General features: G+C 41.0%; 1 protein-coding gene across 5 annotated transcripts in view; it reads right to left on the bottom strand.

Moving 5' to 3' along the window:
• The window catches only part of LOC106613192 (E3 ubiquitin-protein ligase MARCHF8), a 126,118-nt gene extending 115,108 nt beyond the window's left edge, over positions 1–11,010 (bottom strand). For 4 of the 5 annotated variants that reach the window (XM_014215216.3, XM_014215247.3, XM_014215240.3 and 1 more), the window contains exon 1: positions 10,641–11,010. The gene's annotated coding sequence lies outside the window, so the exon portion shown is untranslated. The remainder of the gene's footprint in view (positions 1–10,640) is intronic. The other variant, XM_014215232.3, reaches the window with a different exon arrangement.
• Positions 11,011–21,306: the final 10,296 nt, after the last annotated feature.

Genomic DNA, 21,306 nt, shown 5'->3' with positions numbered 1-21,306 from the left:
TCATTTTGGCAAGTCGGTTAGGACATCTACTTTGTGCATGACACAAGTAATTTTTCCAACAATTGTTTACAGACAGATTATTTCACTTATAATTCACTGTATCACAATTCCAGTGGGTCAGAAGTTTACATACACTAAGTTGACTGTGCCTTTAAACAGCTTCGAAAATTCCAGAATATGATTTCATGGCTTTAGAAGCTTCTGATAGGCTAATTGTCATCATTTCAGTCAATTGGAGGTGTACCTGTGGATGTATTTCATGGCCTACCTTCAAACTCAGTGCCTCTTTGCTTGACATCATGGGGAAATCAAAATAAATCAGCCAAAAATAATTGTAGTCCTCCACAAGTCTGGTTCATCCTTGGGAGCAATTTCCAAATGCCTGAAGGTACCACGTTCATCTGTACAAACAATAGTACGCAAGTATAAACACCATGGGACCACGCAGCCGTCATACCGCTCAGAAGGAGCCGCGTTCTGTCTCCTAGCGATGAACGTACTTTGGTGCGAAAAGTGCAAATCAATCCCACAACAACAGCAAAGGACCTTGTGAAGATGCTGGAGGAAATGGGTACAAAAGTATCTATATCCACAGTAAAATGAGTCCTATATCGACATAACCTGAAAGGCCGCTCAGCAAGGAAGAAGCCACTGCTCCAAAACCGCCATAAAAAAGCCAGACTACGGTTTGCAACTGCACATGGGGACAAAGATCGTACTTTTTGGAGAAATGTCCTCTGGTCTGATGAAACAAAAATAGAACTGTTTGGCCATAATGACCATGGTTATGTTTGGAGGAAAAAGGGGGAGGCTTGCAAGCTGAAGAACACCATCCCAACCGTGAAGCACAGGGATGGCAGCATCATGTTGTGGGGGTGCTTTGCTGCAGGAGGGTCTGGTGCACTTCACAAAATAGATAACATCATGAGGCGGGAAAATTATGTGGATATATTGAAGCAACATCTCAAGACATCAGTCAGGAAGTTACAGCTTGGTCGCAAATGGGTCTTCCAAATGGACAACGACCCCAAGCATACTTCCAAAGTTGTGGCAAAATGGCTTAAGGACAACAAAGTCAAGGTAGTGGAGTGGCTATCACAAAGCCCCGGCCTCAACCCTATAGAAAATCTCTGGGCAGAACTGAAAAAGCGTGTGCGAGCAAGGAGGGCTACAAACCTGACAGTTACACCAGCTCTGTCAGGAGGAATGGGCCAAAATTCAACCAACTTATTGTGGGAAATTTGTGGAAGGCTACCCGAAACGTTTGACCCATGTTAAACAATTTAAAGGCAATGCTGACAAATACTAATTGAATGTATGTAAACTTCTGACCCACTAGGAATGTGATGAAAGAAATAAAAGCTGAAATAAAAATCATTCTCTCTACTATTATTCTGACATTTCACATTCTTAAAATAAATTTGTGATCCTAACTGACCTGAGACAGGGAATTTTTACTAGGATTAAATGTCAGAAATTGTGAAAAACTGAGTTTAAATGTATTTGGTTAAGGTGTATGTAAACTTCCGACTTCAACTGTATGTAAGGGCCAGACATGCTGTTCTGTTCTGGGCCAATTGCAATTTTCCTATGTCCTCCTTTGTAGCACTTTGTAGCACAAGAGCCCAGGTGTGACAAACCTAGGGCCTGTAGGACTTGTTTTGTTGATAGCGATGTCAAGAAAGCAGAGCAGCACTTTATTACAGACAGACCACTCCCCATCTCAGCTAATGTTTGTTGTATCAATATGTTTTGACCATGACAGTTTACAATCCAGGATTACACCAAGCAGTTTAGTCTACTCAACTTGCTCATTTTCCACATTATTCATTACAATATTTAGTTCAGTGTTTAGGTTTTAGTGAATGATTTGTCCCAAATACAATGCTTTAAGTTTTTCAAATATTTATGACCAGCTTATTTATTGCCACCCAAGAAATAAGCTGGTGTGTTTTGGTGTATGTGTGTGTTTCTAAATCAATTTTCTTACTACATCATGTTCTTGAACAATCAAAAAGGACTGGGTACAATAACCAACATAGTAGGAATTTGCCCTCGACTACACACCTTTGTGTCTGCCGGCCTTTGAAGGGATTCTATGAAATAAGACAAGCACGCATGTCCCCACATAAACCACCTTATTACCTCAGTTATAAAGAATGAATGACTTCAGCAGAGCCTTAGAAAAGCCACTGGACGTTGTATAATGTACAATATCCTCCCCTGGCCATGAAATTGTCTTCTATAGACACAAACTCCATCAGTGACTTTGAAACCCCGCTGGACTGTTTTATAAACAATCCTCTCCTGAACATGAGTTCTCATAGGAGGAAACTCTGTTAGACACAAATTAATGTTAAAGATGATGATGATGAGGAGGAGGACCTGAGTGAGGATGGGCAAGTATTTAGTTTGTATGTGTAGTGATGCCTTATTCCTGAAATATATTTTTTTAACAGTTTGAAGTTAATTAAACATTTCTCTCCTGGACTTAGTAAAATTAATTTGGTTTAAAAACATATTTATATTTAAGTTAACACAATAGGGAATGAGTGATAATGTACAAATCAATCTTCTGCTACTCCAAACTCACTTTTAACTACGAGGACTTTAAGAATCACCACCACATTGTGTCACACCATGAAAAGAAATGAAGATGAATAGTTAATTGGAGGATAGCGCCTAAAAGCTTTCAGACGTTCCGATCCCATTCTCTCTACAAATTACTCTAAGAGAACAAATTAGTTGATTTGCTAGCAGACAATAGAACAGCTTACTCGCTTGGCTCTCTCTTCTCTGTCGGTTTTTCCCCACGTTCATTGACAGATTTGAAACGCCTCGCTCCAGATTTAGCTTCTTAATTGGGAAGTTTAAATATAATTTCTCCCTCTTTGTGTCTTCTCAGGTCTCTCTCTCTCTTAGGTTTGTAAGCTTTAGCAAAGATAGTTACCAAGATGTATAGAATCGGTCTACCCATTGGAAACACCTCTTTGATCACACAAGTGTCATGGCAGCTGGACTCTCTCCTATTGACATGAATACAACCAAATACAATACAACTCTACTGGCTTGTTGGCCAGTACTCCAGGCATAAGCGGTCCCTTAGGGCCCCCGGCCGCTAGGGGCCCCTTACCCCTCCAAAAAATAACTCAGTCACGGACTCAACTTACTGTGGAGAGTTAGAAGAGTAGAATACACAAAGTGCAATTTTGAAATTTGATTGCTCATCAGCAGTTTTTCCTCTTGTTATGTCAGTCACTGACAGTCCCTCAATTAGCCATGTCAGCTAACAATTTTTAGATTGGTAAGTTAGTCTAGCCAGCTATCATGGCCGAATACCGACCAGGCACAGAGGGCATGTGCCCAGGGGCCCTGACCTCTAGGGGGCCCACATTTATTTTGTTAGTCACTCTCACTCAGATATCATTAACATGGCATAAGTCTAGTCAAAATGTGTAGAATTGCAGGAAATTAGCTTTAAAACTACGAAAAAAATCTCTACCCGATGGCAAAATGAGAAGAATGGACTGAAATGCGTTATAAAATTGCTAAACTTCTCTCCACCCCATGGCAAAATGTGTGCAGAAATCTTGCTTTAGAACTGCAACATGTTCTCTACTCCCCATGGCAAAACACGTAGAATTGCCGGAAATAAACAAAATAAATCCAAATGTTTCTCTCCGCCATCAAGAAGGGGGCCACTAAAATGTCTTGCCCGTGAGGTGTGGGGGTCCCCCAACCAAATCTCGCTGAGGGCCCCCAAAAGTAGCCCTGCATAGCTTTCAAACACAAGCATGCAAACACACCCATCTAAAATAGGAGGAGTCTGAGAGGAAAGTGGTATATTGAGGTTGATGAGTATATTGAGGTTATTGAGGTTGATGAGGTTGATGAAGTCCAAAGCACAGCAGTAAATTAATTGGTGACAGGGAAATGGCAGCAAATGAAGTAAAACGGATCCAACCGCCCATCATGATGAAGTGATGATGAAATAAAGAGGAAAGAAAAACATGAGTCCACAGCTGCTGTGGTGATTTAAGGACACACACAGAAAGGGCGAGAGAGCGAGAGACAGAGAGAGAGATGCACAGCATAATGATAACAGACTATGCACAAACCTTGGTAAGGATACAATTCAACAAACCTTGCTTTTGTAGGCTTGGCTATCGTGCAGCAGCAGCACAGAATAGAGGTGTCTCGCGCAGTCTGTGAACATTTGGTTACGACAATTAAAATATGAAAATAAAATGTAAATTCTCATCGGTCACCGACCTATGTTTTATCTAATTATTATTAATGCACACCAATATGTATGGAATCACAATCACGCCACAAATATTTTCTTTTTTGACGATACACATCTCAACAGTTTTAAATAATAAGTAACAATTTAAATAATATCAATAACAAAACATGTAAGTAAGTCCTATTTTTGAAATAGTATATCATACATATAGGTTATGTTTCCTCATTTGTTGCATTATGTGGAAATGTCCATCTATCCACATTGAAGAGACTAGCACAGCAGATCTGCCAGCAAATGTGTGGCGAGCTGGCATATCCCCCAGCACTTTTTATTTGGTTTGATAAAAAATATTGGCACAAAAGCTTTGAAAAAACATTGGAAAAGAGGGACAAAGTACAGTTGCTTAGACTGATTTGCCTCATGATTTAAAATGTATGGGAAACAAAAACCATTGATTTCCAAGTTTAAAAAACCATACAACTCTATGCACAAGGACCACGCGTCCACGTTTTCAAAAAAACTCTTAAATATCTGCTCCGAATTAAGATTCAACGATGTCTGCAGAAATCATTTTGTATCATCTATGACTTGACACACTGACTTTAAAAATATATATTTTTGGTGATTGAACTACAGTAAGTGAAGTGGATTTACACCTTGTTCCAGAATTGCGGTAACATAATTTCATCATAGGTCCCTGATCTGTACTACACAGAAATGGGGTGGGTATAATTTGTGGAATGTTCCAACAGGAATCTGTTCCAAAAATGTCATAAATTACAAGGTTATCAACAAACAACGCATACAAAGTTGTATAGCGGCAGAATAAGATACCAGGTTGGGAGTGGGCTATTTAATTAAAGTTTTTCACTCACCACATTTATTCCGGAAAATGTCGGTCCTCACTCTGGTAGTCTATGGACAAACATTAAGAATAACCTACGTGGTGAGTTGATGCCTATTCGTCAAATTGTTGAATTGATCATGCTACTTTGCATGCGTTATTTGTTGGCAACCTTGTACTTTACGTTTTTGAAACAGATTCCTGTTGGAACGTTCCACAAATTATACCCACCCCAGAAATGCATAATTATGGATATGAATGCAATTCTCTTCATGCTGATGTATCCTGAATAGGTACACAAAAGGTATAAATATGCAATATCCTCCTTTGCATATTTGAGTATTATTCTACACACTGGCTATTATTTTAATAGCTCTGCCATTAAACAAGACCAAACCAATCATAGACGTCTATGTTTCACAATTTTGGACATCAAAGTAGTCAAAAGTAGTCAAAGTAGTAGAGCTTAGTAGAGTACCATAGACCACAGAACAGTAGAGTATAGTACAGTATAATACAATATTATATAGTGAACTCAACTCTAGTGTGCTCAACTGGGTACTGTACTCTACTGTCCTTTACTGTACTATACACTGTCCTTTACTGTACTATACACTGTCCACTGTCCTTTACTGTACTATACACTGTACCTTTACTGTACTATACACTGTCCTTTACTGTACTATACACTGTCCACTGTCCTTTACTGTACTATACCTTTACTGTACTATACACTGTCCTTTACTGTACTATACACTGTCCTTTACTGTACTATACACTGTTCTTTACTGTACTGTGCTGTTCAAACTTGTGAACCCAACTGTGGTGAGTGACGAATATGACCTCTTTGATCCCAATTCTATTGCAGTTACAGATTTTTTTTGTCTCTGAAATTACCGTTTTGACAACGGAATTTCCAGTTTTAAATCACTTAATAATTCAAAAACAAAATTGATATCAATAAAAGCACTAACTAATTGATAGGACTACCTTGTTACTTCTGTGAACTTTCATCAGCCTCCCTCATGTATATCTTAAAGATATATGGGTTTTTGGTAATGGAATTTCAAGTCACAAGTCAATGTTTCTTAAATACAGAAGGCAGAGAAATGTCTCCAAAACTAAATATAAGTGTTGATATTAGTTGGCAGGTGTCTTTAGTTCAACATTATTGTGTTATTTTCTATTTCTAATACCTATAAGAATTTATCTAAATCCCCCTTTCCATCTGTTAGAGCAGAAATCAAAGACTTTGCTTATTCCCAATTTTTCAGATAGAACATTTTTGAAAAATGTATTGCAACAAAAGAAATCTAGACTCAGCTTTCATTTGACACCCAATTTGATATGCTCCAATTAACTTCACATGTTGGTGCTCATGGGTCCTTTTACATGGAAATGACCCTAGGCCTTTTCAATCCAAAGTGATTGACTGAAATGAATCAATCAACACAATAGTGATGACATACTGTGCCAGTTCCATTTTAATTACAGATGCAAAGGCCTACAGGATACAACTCTGCAAATAAAGCAAGCTCAGCCCTGTTAGTTCTATGGTCCAATCACAGTTGTTGTCTCTTTGTCCCCCCATCGCCCTGTCAGTTAAGTTTTAAAATATAATTATCAAATCAAATTTTAGTCGTCACATGCGCCAAATACAACAGTGAAATGCTTACTTACGAGCCTCTAACCAACAATGCAGCTTAAAAAAACAAAAGAATAAGAAATAAAAGTAACAAGTAATTAAAGAGCAGCAGTAAAATAACAATAGCGAGACTATATACAGAGAGGTACCGGTACAGAGTCAATGTGCGGGGGCACCGGTTATTTGAGGTAATATGTACATGTAGGTAGAGTTATTAAAGTGACTATGCATAGATGATAACAACAGAGAGTAGCAGCGGTGTAAAAGGGGGGGGGGGCAATGCAAATAGTCTGGGTAGCCATTTGATTAGGCGTTCAGGAGTCTTATGCTTGGGGGTAGAAGCTGTTTAGAAGCCTCTTGGACCTAGACTTGGTGCTCTGGTACCGCTTGCCGTGTGGTAGCAAAGAGAATAGTCTATGACCAGGGTGGCTGGAGTCTTTCACAATTTTTAGGGCCTTCCTCTGACACCGCCTGGTATAGAGGTCCTGGATGGCAGGAAGCTTGGCTCCCTACCCTCTGTAGTGCCTTGCGGTCGGAGGCCGAGCAGTTGCCATACCAGGCAGTGATACAACCAGTCAGGATGCTCTCGACGGTGCACCTATAGAACCTTTTGAGGATCTGAGGACCCATGACGAATCTTTTCAGTCTCCTGAGGGGGAATAGGTTTTGTCGTGCCCTCTTCACAACTGTCTTGGTGTGCTTGGACCATGTTAGTTGGTGATGTGGACACCAAGGAACTTGAAGCTCTCAACCTGCTCCACTGCAGCCCCGTCGATGAAAATGGGGGAGTGCCCGGTCCTTTTTTCCTGGAGTCCACAATCATCTCCTCTGTCTTGATCACGTTGAGGGAGAGGATGTTGTCCTGGCACCACACGGCCAGGTCTCTGACCTCCTCCCTAAAGGCTGTCTCGTCGTTGTCGTAATCAGGCCTACCACTGTTGTGTCATCGACAAACTTAATGATGGTGTTGGAGTCGTACCTGGCCATGCAGTCATGAGTGAACAGGGAGTACAAGAGGGGACTGAGCACACACCCCTGAAGGGCCCCTGTGTTGAGGATCAGCGTGGCAGATGTGTTGTTACCTATCCTTATCACCTGAGGGCGGCCCATCAGGAAGTTCAGGATCCAGTTGCAGAGGGAGGTGTTTAGTCCCAGGATCCTTAGCTTATTGATGAGCTTTGAGGGCACTATGGTGTTGAACGCTGAGCTGTAGTCAATGAATAGCATTCTCACATTGGTGTTCCTTTTGTCCAGGTGGGAAAGGGCAGTGTGGAGTGCAATAGAGATTGCATCATCTGTGGATGTGTTGGGGCGGTATGCAAATTGGAGTGGGTCTAGGGTTTCTGGGATAATGGTGTTGATGTGAGCCATGACCAGCCTTTCGAAGCACTTCATGGCTACAGTCGTGAGTGCTACGGGTCGGTATTCGTTTAGGCAGGTTACCTTAGTGTTCTTGGGCACAGACACTATGGTGGTCTACTTAAAACATGTTACTATTACAGACTCAGACAGGGAGAAGTTGAAAATGTCAGTGAAGACACTTGCCAATTGGTCAGCGCATGCTTGGAGTACACGTCCTGGTAATCCATCTGGCCCTGCGGCCTTGTGAGCATTGACCTGTTTAAAGGTCTTACATCGGCTACGGAGAGCGTGATCACACAGTCTTCCAGAACAGCTGGTGCTCTCATGCATGTTTCAGTGTTGCTTGCCTCAAAGCGAGCATAGAAGTAGTTTAGCTTGTCTGGTAGGCTCGTGTCACTGGGCAGCTCTCGGCTGTGCTTCCCTTTGTAGTCTGTAATGGTTTGCAAGCCCTGCCACATCCGACGAGCGCCAGAGCCAGTGTAGTACGATTCGATCTTAGTCCTGTATTGACGCTTTGTCTGTTTGATGGTTCGTCAGAGGGCATAGCGGGATTTCTTATAAGCTTCCGGGTTAGAGTCCCGCTCCTTGAAAGCGGCAGCTCTAGTCTTTAGCTCAGTGCAGATGTTGCCTGTAATCCATGGCTTCTGGTTGGGGTATGTACGTACGGTCACTGTGGGGACGACGTCATCGATGCACTTATTGATGAAGCCAATGACTGATGTGGTGTACTTCTCAAAGGCATCGGAGGAATACCGGAACGTATTCCAGTCTGTGCTAGCAAAACAGTCTTGTAGCTTAGCATCTGCTTCATCTGACCACTTTTTTTATTGATTGAGTCACTGGGACTTCCTGCTTTAATTTTTGCTTGTAAAGCAGGAATCAGGAGGAAAGAATTATGGTCAGATTTGCCAAATGGAGGGCGAGGGAGAGCTTTGTATGCATTTCTGTGTGTGGAGTAAAGGTGGTCCAGAGTTTTTAATCCTCTGGTTGCACATTTAACATGCTGATAGAAATTTGGTAAAAAAGATTTAAGTTTCCCTACATTAAAGTCCCGGCTACTAGGAGCGCCGCCTCTGGTTGAGTGTTTTCTTGTTTGCTTATGGCGAAATACAGCTCATTCAATGCTGTCTTAGTGCCAGCCTCTGACTGTGGTGGTATGTAAACAGCTACGAAAAATACAGATGAAAACTCTAGGTAGGTAGTGTGGTCTACAATTTATCATGAGATACTCTACCTCAGGTGAGCAATAGCTTGAAACTTCCTTAGATATCGTGCACCAGCAGTTATTTACAAAAATACATAGTCCGCCACCCCTTGTCTTACCAGACGCCGCTGTTCTATCCTGCCGGTGCAACGTATAACCAGCCATCTGTATGTTGATAATGCCGTCATTCAGCCACGTCTCCGTGAAGCATAAGATATTACAGTTTTGAATGTCCAGTTGGTAGTTTAATCTTCCACGTAAGTCATCTATTTTATTGTCCAAAGATTGCACGTTTGCTAGCAGAATGGAAGGAAGTGGGGGTTTATTCAATCACCTATGAATTCTCAGAGGCAGCCCGCCCTTCCGTACCCTTTTTCTCCGCTTCCTCTTCACGCAAATCATGGAGATCAGTGCCTGTTCCCGAGAAAGCACTATATTGTTGGCGTCAGCATCAATAAAGGAATAAAAGGATCACAGTCCTGATGCCCAGAAGTTATTTTCGGTCATAAGAGATGGAAGCGGCAACATTATGTACAAAATAAGTACAAAAATAAGTTACAAACAATGCAAATAAATGAACAAAAAACACAATTGGTTGGGGGCACGTAAAACGTCTGCCTTCTTCTCCAGTGCCATCTTAACAAGTACAAGGTTGCTGTAGTTTGACAGGGTTTTAAGGGTTTCATCATCGCTAGGGCCAGGAGTTTTTCCAGTTTTTTAAAAACCATTTTACCTGCTTAGAAAAGAAATCTGGTCCCATCATAGCCCATATAAAACCGGTTTGTTTAACATCTGATTTATTATTGTCATACCATACAACTAGCATCCAGAGTTTTACCTGGTTAGCCTACTAGATCAGGACAAACTCTGGGCCCCAGGAAAACAATTTGTACCCCACCACATATCCTATTTGTACTGCATCTCAAAATATTTACTTACATCGACATTTTCTTATTGTTTGTTTTTGTGGCAGGAATAGGCTTCCATACAGTAAATATGTGATGGTACATTGAAGAACAGCGCAATATTATTTAGGATAGCCAATCCGAGAATATTCCATCTATTTATCTCACATAATCACAAATAAAGGACAATTAATGCCAACACTGGAAGAAGAATAGCCTAGTGGTGGCATTCTCAAAGAGCAGAGGAATGTGACAGAATTATTGTGCAAACAAAATAAAATCAATAACAGCAAACCTACTCGCCAACCGGACAAAACTGTATGAATACCTAGGCTATGTAGCCTTAGCTGACATGAAATATATTCAGAATAAAGCAGCTGATTCGCTATGGGTCCATATCACACATACTATAAGTAGGCTAATGTCACACCCACCTTATTTTTATGCTGTAGAAATACTGTCAGTTATGTATTTATGTAGGCTACAGTGATCGTGAAATGCAGATATTCACACAATCCGTATAGTCTCAGCTATTCCATCAAGATATGCGTCGTCTCTGTGATAATTTTTTATATAAGGCGCAGCAGTTACAATGTAGCCAGACATTCACATTTTCCGAAGTTCTCCGCGGCGATGAAACGCTCACTTCCCCCGTTCAAAATACACACACGGTGCAGAGCAAAAAAAGATCACCCACCGGCGCTTTCTCCCAAGCTAAATGGTGATGATGTTTAGTATATTTCATAGCGCCCATCCGCATAAGTATGCTTCACTGACTTCCGCGTTACAATTGAGTGAAAAAAATAGGACGTGTAGAAAAAACGGCTTTAAGGCAGGCACGTCAGAGAAGGGGGGGCTTACTTTTCTCTGCTTTTGATAGATTTAAACACAATTGGAATCACCATGGTCACAACCATAAAATGTCAACTCCATCTGCCTGATAATTAAAATAATATTGTATTTTAATCTATGTTTTAAAGTCATAAAGCCTCTGAGGAAATACTAAACTGCTACTGTGTATACCACTTGATTGAATAAGAAAAATACAATTTTTGTCAACTCAGTATGACATCGACTCCGACAGATTTTTATCCAATGTCAACTCCATCAGACAGATGAATGTGTTTATTGGGGATTTTCAAATTAATCATTTTCCCTCTATTTCATATGTTTGTAATTAACTTTTATTTTTTACAGGAAAAAATGTCTGTTTTGAGTATCTGTTGTCAACTCTGTCAGTGGCTTGTCAACTCAGTCACTGATGACTAAATGCTTAAAATACATTTTTTGTTTATATTGTAATCACTGTTCTGCAATATATGTTAAAACAATTGAAGTATTTACAGTGCTAGACCTAAGGGATAATGTTTGCTTTATAAATGTTGTTTTATGTTCTAAATCTAGAAAAACATGCCAAAATGCGAACGAAATTAGCGTCTGAGAATTTAATATTCCTATAAAACAAAACAAAAATAAGTTTGGAGATTTGTATTACATAATTGAATAATCTAATGTTAGCATTAAGCAATCGAGGCCTTTAAACACTTGTTGGACAATAATTGTAAAAATGAAATGCCTTTTATGGTGTCTGACCGAATTGACATATATCCAGTTAGTTGCATTTGATGAAAAAAAGTTTAAATTGTCCTGTCTTTCAAGAATCCTCGAGCTCTAAAACAGCAACAACAAAAAATCTCAGCCTCATGGCAAAAATGTTAAAATTACATAAGATTAGCTAGGGAGTGTGGCATGAAACTGCGTTAAATCACTGTTGATAGGGGCTAGTCATATTCATGTTGAGGTATTTGCATGATGATGATGAAGATTATGAAGTTGAGGATGATTTAGGATTTTAGTTGACTGTTAAAATGTACATACATCTGACAATTAGAGATCAGGGTAGGTTGTCTCACAGGTTGGTTGTCTCACAGGTTGGTTGTCTCACAAGTTGGTTGTCTCACAGGTTGGTTGTCACATTGCTGAGAATATTTTGTCAGGGGGTGGTTGGGAGATGATATATTTTTTTGCCCACGCACTACTTTTGGGAAGAAATATGTAAAAAAAAAGCTATATTTTTTATTATTAATCAAATTTTAAAAAATCCGATTTTTCAGCAGCACCCTACTTCCCTAGTATGGTTGTCATATGAAATGTGGGGTTAATTGTAACTATCCACACCATTATAATGAATCCCAAGCTCTTTTGGGCTTGTGCTATAAAAAGCTCCCTTCGTTGCCTCTATCTCACACACATATTTTTTCTGCCACACACTCACATATGCACACATGCATGTGCAAACACACACAAATGTACTGAAAATGTAATATGTTCTTCTCACGGCATAAAGTGCTACATTTTGTTAGGAATATCGTTCAATAATAAGATATGAGGTTAAAAACGGTTCCCATTTCAACCCAAGACCTTGGTCTTTCTCCTAATATTGAAAAGAGTCTTGTAAGAAATACACAAGAGTAAAAAGCCCCGGTCTCCTCTAGCCATACTCTGACTAAGCAAGAAATGATGTATTCATTATGTTTCTTCTTCTAAAACATATAATAAAACATACAGTACATACTGAATAAACACTATGGCTAACCTGAAAATGTTACTTTTATTCTAAACCCATAGGCCTACACGTTAAAGTTTTATAGAGTTGCTATACTGAATAGTGAGTGAATCACCCTAATCTAACAATTTATCCTCTGTTGACAGAGCGCTCCTGCACCATCTCTGAGAGGCCTGTCATTGTGTTTGGTGTGATTAATGATTCCCAGTCTGTCTCTGTGTGGCTGGGTTCTGGGGCAGGACAACAGGGCCTCTGTGTGTGTCTGGAGTGTGTGGGCACCTCACAGGGATGGGAGGGTGCCAAAGGGACGCGTGTGTCTGGGCCACGAGTGAGTTTGTGTGCATGTGGAGTGTGTGCGTACGTTCAAGAGAGAGAGCGAGAGAAAGAGAGAGGGGAATAGAGACGGAAAGAGAGGGAAAAAGAGAGATAGCATGATTAAAAAACACTGATTGTCAAGGACAGAAATGCAGTTCAATCCATAGACTTATTGCAAGAGAGAGAGAGAGAGCGACACAGAAAGAGAGAGAGAGAGAGAGAGAGAGAGAGAAAGACACAGAAAAAGAGAGAGAGAAAGAAAGAGAGAGACACACAGAGAGAGAGAGAGAGAGAGAGAAAGACACAGAGAGAGAGAGAGAAAGACACAGAGAGAGGAAGAGGGGGAGAGAGGGAGAGAAAGACACAGAGAGAGAAAGAGAGAGAGCGAGAGAAAGACACAGAGAGAGAAAGAGACAGAGAGAGAAAGACACAGAGAGAGAAAGAGAAAGACACAGAGAGAGAAAGAGAGAGAGAGAGAAAGACACAGAGAGAGAAAGAGAGAGAGCGAGAGAAAGACACAGAGAGAGAAAGAGAGAGAGCGAGAGAAAGACACAGAGAGAGAAAGAGACAGAGAGAGAAAGACACAGAGAGAGAAAGAGAAAGACACAGAGAGAGAAAGAGAGAGAGAGAGAGAAAGACACAGAGAGAGAAAGAGAAAGACACAGAGAGAGAAAGAGAGAGAGAGAGAGAAAGAGAGAGAGAGAGAAAGACACAGAGAGAGAAAGAGAGAGAGAGAGAAAGACACAGAGAGAGAAAGAGAGAGAGAGAGAAAGACACAGAGAGAAAGAGAGAGAGAGAGAGAGAGAGAGAGAGAGAGAGAGAGAGGGAGAGAAAGACACAGAAAGAGAGAGGGAGAGAGAGAGAGAGAGAGAGAGAGAGACAGAGAAAGAGAGAGAAAGACACAGAAAGAGAGAGGGAGAGAAAGACACAGAAAGAGAGAGGGAGAGAGAGGGGGAAAGACACAGAGAGAGAGAGAGAGAGAGAGAGAGAGAGAGAAAGAGGGGGAGAGAGGGGAAGAAAGACACAAAGAGAGAGAGAGAGAGAGAGAGAGAGAGAGAGAGAGAGAGAGAGCGAGAGAGAGAGAGAGAAAGACAGAGAGTGAGAAAGGGTTCCGGAATTCCAAATTGAGCAGCAGCTGCTGAAAAATAAGCTCCTACAAATATTGAAATTTACATGGTTTTTAGAGTGAAGTACATCGGAAAAAAGCAAAAGAAAACTGCAAGACTGAATAGGAGACAAAACAAGCAACAAACAAAGAAGATAGGCTTTTGAAAAAGTAACTATTTTTCATAAAATTGTAGTTATCTTAGCTAGCTGAATTGTTTACCAGTTGCTAAGCAGTTGCTAGGGACTCTCCTGGAAGAAGCTAGCTAGCTAACAAAGAATAACAAAGAATATCTAGTTAACAGAAGAAAAGAAAGAGAAAATCAGGACAGAAGAAAAAGGATATCAAAGTGAAACAGTCCTCTAAAGACACAAGAGACAATAATACAAGAAACAACGCTTCTATTGCAACATTGTAGCCAACATTACCAGCATTGCTATGGAAATTGTTTACCCACCAGACATCCAAACAGAGAAAGCTAAGAAAAGTTTCAAAGGTTTGTTGATGAGACAGAACCATGAATGCCTGTTTGCAGATCTTACCAGTTGCAAAACAAGAGCAAATTTAATTTTTAATACCAAACGAGGGCACATATGGAAAATGATTATTTGCAACCATTTCCCTTTCTCAAAAAAGAGAGGCATCAGCCAAGGATGTCAGATCAGCATTTTTGAAGAAGCTGACCAGAGCAACACGTATCAAACAGTGAACTTATATAATAATGGAACTGTATTGATACAAGGCAATGATTCAAGCCTCCAGGCCTTTGAGAATAGGTTTGCTACCCTAAAAGCAGAAGCTGAAATCATCTCAGAAACTGAGGAAAAAGTCAAGGAGGGAGATGGAGAAAAGCAGGCCCCAACGGTCTCTGTGACCCAGCAAGAAGCCCTCAGTGTCCCTCTACCTACCTCACCTGCAGCAGACAGAGCCAAGGACATGCCTACAACACCAAGAACTCCTGCTATGCAACGTTTCCACAACACCCTCTCTCTAGTCGAAGCAGAGGTCATAGAACTCAGAGAGAACAAGCTTCAAGAGGAGGACACTGTCCAGAAACTAAAAGAAGAGATGAAACAGTTCAGGGAGGAGAGCAGAACATCCATTACTAAATTAGAAAGCAGAATGGACAAACTGAGTCAGACAAATGATGACCTCAGAGACCTTCTGAGCACAACAAGAAAGGAGCTAGAACAAAGAGAGAGGTACATTGACACCCTCAACCACCAGCTAGTCATTATGTCCTCTGCATCTAGAGAACATGTCGACCAGCTTGGCATAAAACAAGCAGAACCTGAGATCAGCATGGCCTCCACCACACAGCCTGATGACACTGCACCAGCCTACCAGTCTGCTCCAGCCCAGATCAGCCAACCAGCGTCCCAGTCTGCTCCAGCCCATGTCAGCCTACCTGCTTCCCAGTCTGCTCCAGCACAATGTGCTCCAGCCCAGGTCAACCTACCAGCCTCCCAGTCTGCTCCAGCCCAGGTCAACCTACCAGTCACCCAGTCTGCTCCAGCCCAGGTCAACCTACCAGTCTCCCAGTCTGCTCCACCCAGACAATCACCCACAACTGCAATCCTTATTGATTCAAATGGGAAGTTCTTAGTCCAGGAAAGATTATTCCCTAGACACCAGGTGTATAAGTTCTGGTGTCCTACAACTGACAGTGCAATGCAGCTACTCAGTCAGACCAGGATTGACACCCCCGACAACATCATCATCCACACTGGCACAAACGACCTTCATGCCAAAGGTGAAAATGTATCTGGGGCAGTGAGAAGAGTGGCAGAACGGGCACAGGCTCGGTTCCCAACAACCAATATAGTTGTGTCCACCCTCCTACCAAGAAAAGACTTCCCAGGACAGTTGATCAACAAAATAAATCAACAGATCACTGTGGACTGTGCCTCACTGCTCAACGTCAGAACGGCTCACCACCCCACTCTGACATGTCAACACTTATATGATAATGTACATCTTGATCAGGACAGTATCAAAACCTTTGCCAAGGACCTAAAAGGTGCAACACTTGGCAGGGACCCACACACCCATCACCCCAGCAACAGAAGTCCCCCGCCTCACCTTCTGAAACAACAGTACCTCCACCATCCCCAGGAGAAAAGAGCCAGACACGGCTTATTACAGCACAGCTCTACTAGACCAGGCCCAACACAACACAGATTTACCAGACCAGACCCGCCTCAGGACAGCACGACTATACCCGTCCCATCACAACACAGCTATACTATACCCGTCCCATCACAACACAGCACGACTAGACCCGTCCCATCACAACACAGCTATACTATACCCGTCCCATCACAACACAGCTATACTAGACCAGGCCCATCACAACACAGCTCTACTAGACCAGGCCCATCACAACACAGCTCTACTAGACCAGGCCCATCACAACACAGCTCTACTAGACCAGGCCCATCACAACACAGCTCTACTAGACCAGGCCCATCACAACACAGCTCTACTAGACCCGGCCCATCACAACACAGCTCTACTAGACCCGGCCCATCACAACACAGCTCTACTAGACCCGGCCCATCACAACACAGCTCTACTAGACCAGGCCCATCACAACACAGCTCTACTAGACCAGGCCCATCACAACACAGCTCTACTAGACCTGGCCCATCACAACACAGCTCTACTAGACCTGGCCCATCACAACACGGCTCTACTGGACCTGGCCCATCACAACACGGCTCTACTGGACCTGGCCCATCACAACACAGCTCTACTGGACCTGGCCCATCACAACACAGCTCTACTAGACCCGGCCCATCACAACACAGCTCTACTAGACCAGGCCCATCACAACACAGCTCTACTGGACCTGGCCCATCACAACACAGCTCTACTGGACCTGGCCCATCACAACACAGCTCTACTAGACCTGGCCCATCACAACACAGCTCTACTGGACCTGGCCCATCACAACACAGCTCTGATCACTACTCCAGTGTCGGACAGAACACTGTCCTTCAGAGAAGTACACCACATGATGCAGTCCACACCATGTATCATTCAGATCATCAGCCTACATATGCTGAGGTAACCTCTGGCAAAAGACACCTAGAACAATCAGAGATAGGAGAGGTGCGCCAACTACTGCAACTAATATGCAGACTACTGAGCTAGACAGACTCTTTAATTCACACACACACACACACACACACACACACACACACACACACACACACACACACACACACACACACACACACACACACACACACACACACACACACACACACACACACACACACACACACACACACACACACACACACACACACACACACACACACACACACAGGGTTGCAGATTGCATTGTACTTATTTTTCATGCAATCTTATTCCATTCTTATTCATTTGTTTACAACTATTCTTAATTTTATTGGCACCGGTATTATAGTAATGTATGTATGTATGTATGTATGTATGTATGTATGTATGTATGTATGTATGTATGTATGTATGTATGTATATTATTATTATTATTTTGGTTTTTTTCAATGTACTTTACTCAAACCAGTGAATATCACTTATTATAAATGAGATCATTAACAATCAGCTCTTGGAATATCCAGGGACTATACTCTTCACATTTTGGTTATAAAACAACAAATCCAGAATTGATTAAAAACATCAAGGGACAGGACATCATAATCCTAATGGAAACATGGTGTCGTGGAGACATAGATACTCAGTGTCCCTCAGGCTATAGAGAAAGTTTACTACCATCAATCAAACATAAAAATGTTAAACGGGGCCGAGTCCCAGGTTGAATCATCATTTTGCATAAGCAGGACTTGGCACTGAATGAAATGAAAAAAGGTACCAGTCACATTTGGCTAAAACTTAACAAAGGTACAATCTACTGTGACAATGATGTATACATATGTGCAGCTTATGCTCCTCCTTCAGATTCACCATATTATGATGATCAGTTTTTTGACAATCTCCACACAGAAATCATTACATTTCAGGCAGAGGGTAAAGTGCTTCTTTGTGGAGATTTCAATGCAAGAACAGGTTCTGAGCCTGACTACACTGATACGGGAGGTAACCACCACATATGTGGACACCCCTCCTTGTACAGTAGCCCTATTATAAATAATAGAAACAGTCCTGACCAAATACTGAACAAAAATGGGAAGGAGTTAGTGCATCTCTGTCGAGCCTTAGGCCTGTACATGCTTAATGGTAGAATCAGAGGGGACTCTTTAGGTCGGTTTACTTACTGCTCAGCTCTTGGGACAAGTGTAGTCGATTATGCCATCACTGACATCGACCCCTCCTCCATTAGTGCATTCACTGTCAGACCACAGACACCATTGTCAGATCACAGTCAGATCAACGTGTTTCTGAAGAAATTAACCGGCAATACTCATTCAAAAAAACAGCCCAATAAACTCTACAACATAAACCAATCGTACAGATGGGCTCCAAACAGTGCAGAGAGATTCATTGAAACGTTGAACTCAAATGAAATGATGAACTCTATACAGTTTTTCAATAACTCACAATACCAAAACAATAAAGATGGTGTCAATTCGGCTACTCAAAACATCAACTGCATATTCCAAAAAGCAGCATCGAAAGCAAATTTGAGAAAACCAAAGAAATGCAACCTCAGAAACAAAAAACAAAATGTTTCTGATAAATGGTTTGATAATGAATGTAAAACAATTAGAAAACACCTAAGACAAATGTCAAATGAAAAACATAAGCAGCAAAACAACCCAGAGCTACAATATGAATACTTTGAAACTCTGAAACAGTATAAACAAACACTGAAACGCAAGAAATTGAATTATACCAACAAGACACTTGATGAAATTGAAAACGCAATTGACCAAAATCAGTTCTGGGACATGTGGAACAATTTAAGCACAACAAAGCCACAGGAATTAGCCATACAAGATGTAAGAATTTGGAAAACGTATTTTGATAATCTATACAAAAACATCCCACAAAAAGACTTACAACAGAACCAATTAGAAATTAAAGAAAAATTGAACATCCTTGAATCAGTCATTAAAAACAACCAAAATCCATTAGATTACCCAATAACCCAACAAGAACTAAATGAAAAGCTCAAATCTATTAAATCAAAGAAGGCTTGTGGTCTAGACAACATCAGAAATGAAATGCTGAAAAACAGCACACCTGAGTTGCAAAATGCTGTGCTTAAATTGTTCAACATGGTTTTAACTTCTGGTTGCTTCCCTGATGTCTGGAACCAGGGGCTCATCTCCCCTATCCACAAAAGTGGAGACAAATCAGACCCCAATAATTACAGGGGAATTTGCGTAAACAGTAACTTGGGAAAGGTTTTCTGTAGCATTTTGAATTCAAGAATTCAAACCTTTCTTCAAGAAAAAAATTTAATAAGTAAATGTCAAATTGGCTTTCTCCCTAACCATCGCACTACTGACCATATATACACCTTACACACACTAATTAATAAACACGTCCACCAAAAAAAAGAGGGCAAAATCTTTGCTTGCTTTATTGACTTTAAAAAAGCATTTGATTCTATTTGGCATGAAGGGCTATTCTACAAAATTCTCCAAAGTGGGCTTGGTGGTAAGGTGTATGACTTAATAAAATGTATGTACACAGAAAATAAATGTGCAATAAAAATCAAAAACCAAAGAACAGAATTATTTTCACAATGTCGAGGTGTGAGACAAGGCTGCAGTTTGAGTCCAAACCTTTTCAACATTTATATCAATGAATTAGCAGACATGTTGGACCATTCTCCAGCCCCAGGACTCACACTATTTGACACAGAGGTGAAATACCTGCTATATGCTGATGACTTGGTACTTCTATCACCAACCAAAGAAGGTCTTCAACAAAACATTAATATTCTAGAGCAATATTGCCATAATTGGGCCCTGGCAGTAAATTTCCAAAAAACGAAAATCATGATTTTCCAAAAGAAAACCAGATGTCAGAAACACAAATATAAATTCACCCTGAACAACACCATCATTGAACACACTAAAAATTACACCTACCTTGGTCTGACCATATCTGCATCGGGAAACTTTAATATGGCAGTGAATGCACTCAAAGAAAAAGCCCGCAGAACATTGTATGCAATAAAAATGAAATTATTCAAAATCAACATCCCAATTAGAATTTGGACCAAAATATTTGACAGTGTAATCCTACCAATAGCTCTTTACGGAAGTGAGGTTTGGGGGCCACTCAATAAACTGGACTTTAAAATGTGGGACAAACATCCAATTGAAGCCCTACATGCAGAATTCTGTCGGAAAATCCTACAAGTCCAGAGAAATACACCAACTAATGCATGTAGGGCAGAATTGGGCCGCTTTCCAGTAATAATGAAAATACAGAAAAGATCATTAAAATTTTGGCTACATCTAAATTCAAGTCCAAATTCAAGTCTGCAATTTAAAGCACTCCAAACCCAAGAGCTGAGCCCAGAAACGAGCCCTCTCAGTCAGCTGGTGTTGGACCTCACCAACCAAGCTGACACCAGCACTGCTTCAAAAGAAAGAATTCAAATAAACAAAATCATGAACCAATCAAAGGACTCATATTTACAACATTGGAAAAACGAAACAAAATCCCAAAGCCGACTAAATTGCTACCTGACCCTAAACAGAGAATATGAATTGGCTGATTATCTCTACTCTGTCAGAGATACGAAGCAGAGACAGATCCTTACCAAGTACAGGCTGAGTGACCATCAATTGGCAATAGAAACCGGCAGACATAAAAAGACATGGCTACCCAAAGAGGAGCGTGTATGTGGTCACTGCACGACAGGGGAGGTAGAGACAGAGATGCACTTTCTCCTTTACTGTGATAAATATTCCTCACAAAGAGATTCCTTATTTACAGAAATGACTACATTTATTCCAAATTTGAACTTATTAAACCCAGAGGAAAAACTAAAAATACTCATGGGCGAAGGAGCAATGGCTCCTCTTGCAGCCAAATATGTATTTGCCTGCCATAGCCTGAGGGACACTGAATAATAACATCTGCATAGTAAGCAGTAACTTACTTATTATTACTATTATTGTTATTACTGTTATTGTTATTTCTATTA

Source organism: Salmo salar, chromosome 01 (genome assembly GCF_965601325.2).
Source record: "Salmo salar chromosome 01, fSalSal1, whole genome shotgun sequence".
NCBI classification, from domain to species: domain Eukaryota; kingdom Metazoa; phylum Chordata; class Actinopteri; order Salmoniformes; family Salmonidae; genus Salmo; species Salmo salar.
This window is presented reverse-complemented; position numbering and strand designations above follow the sequence as displayed.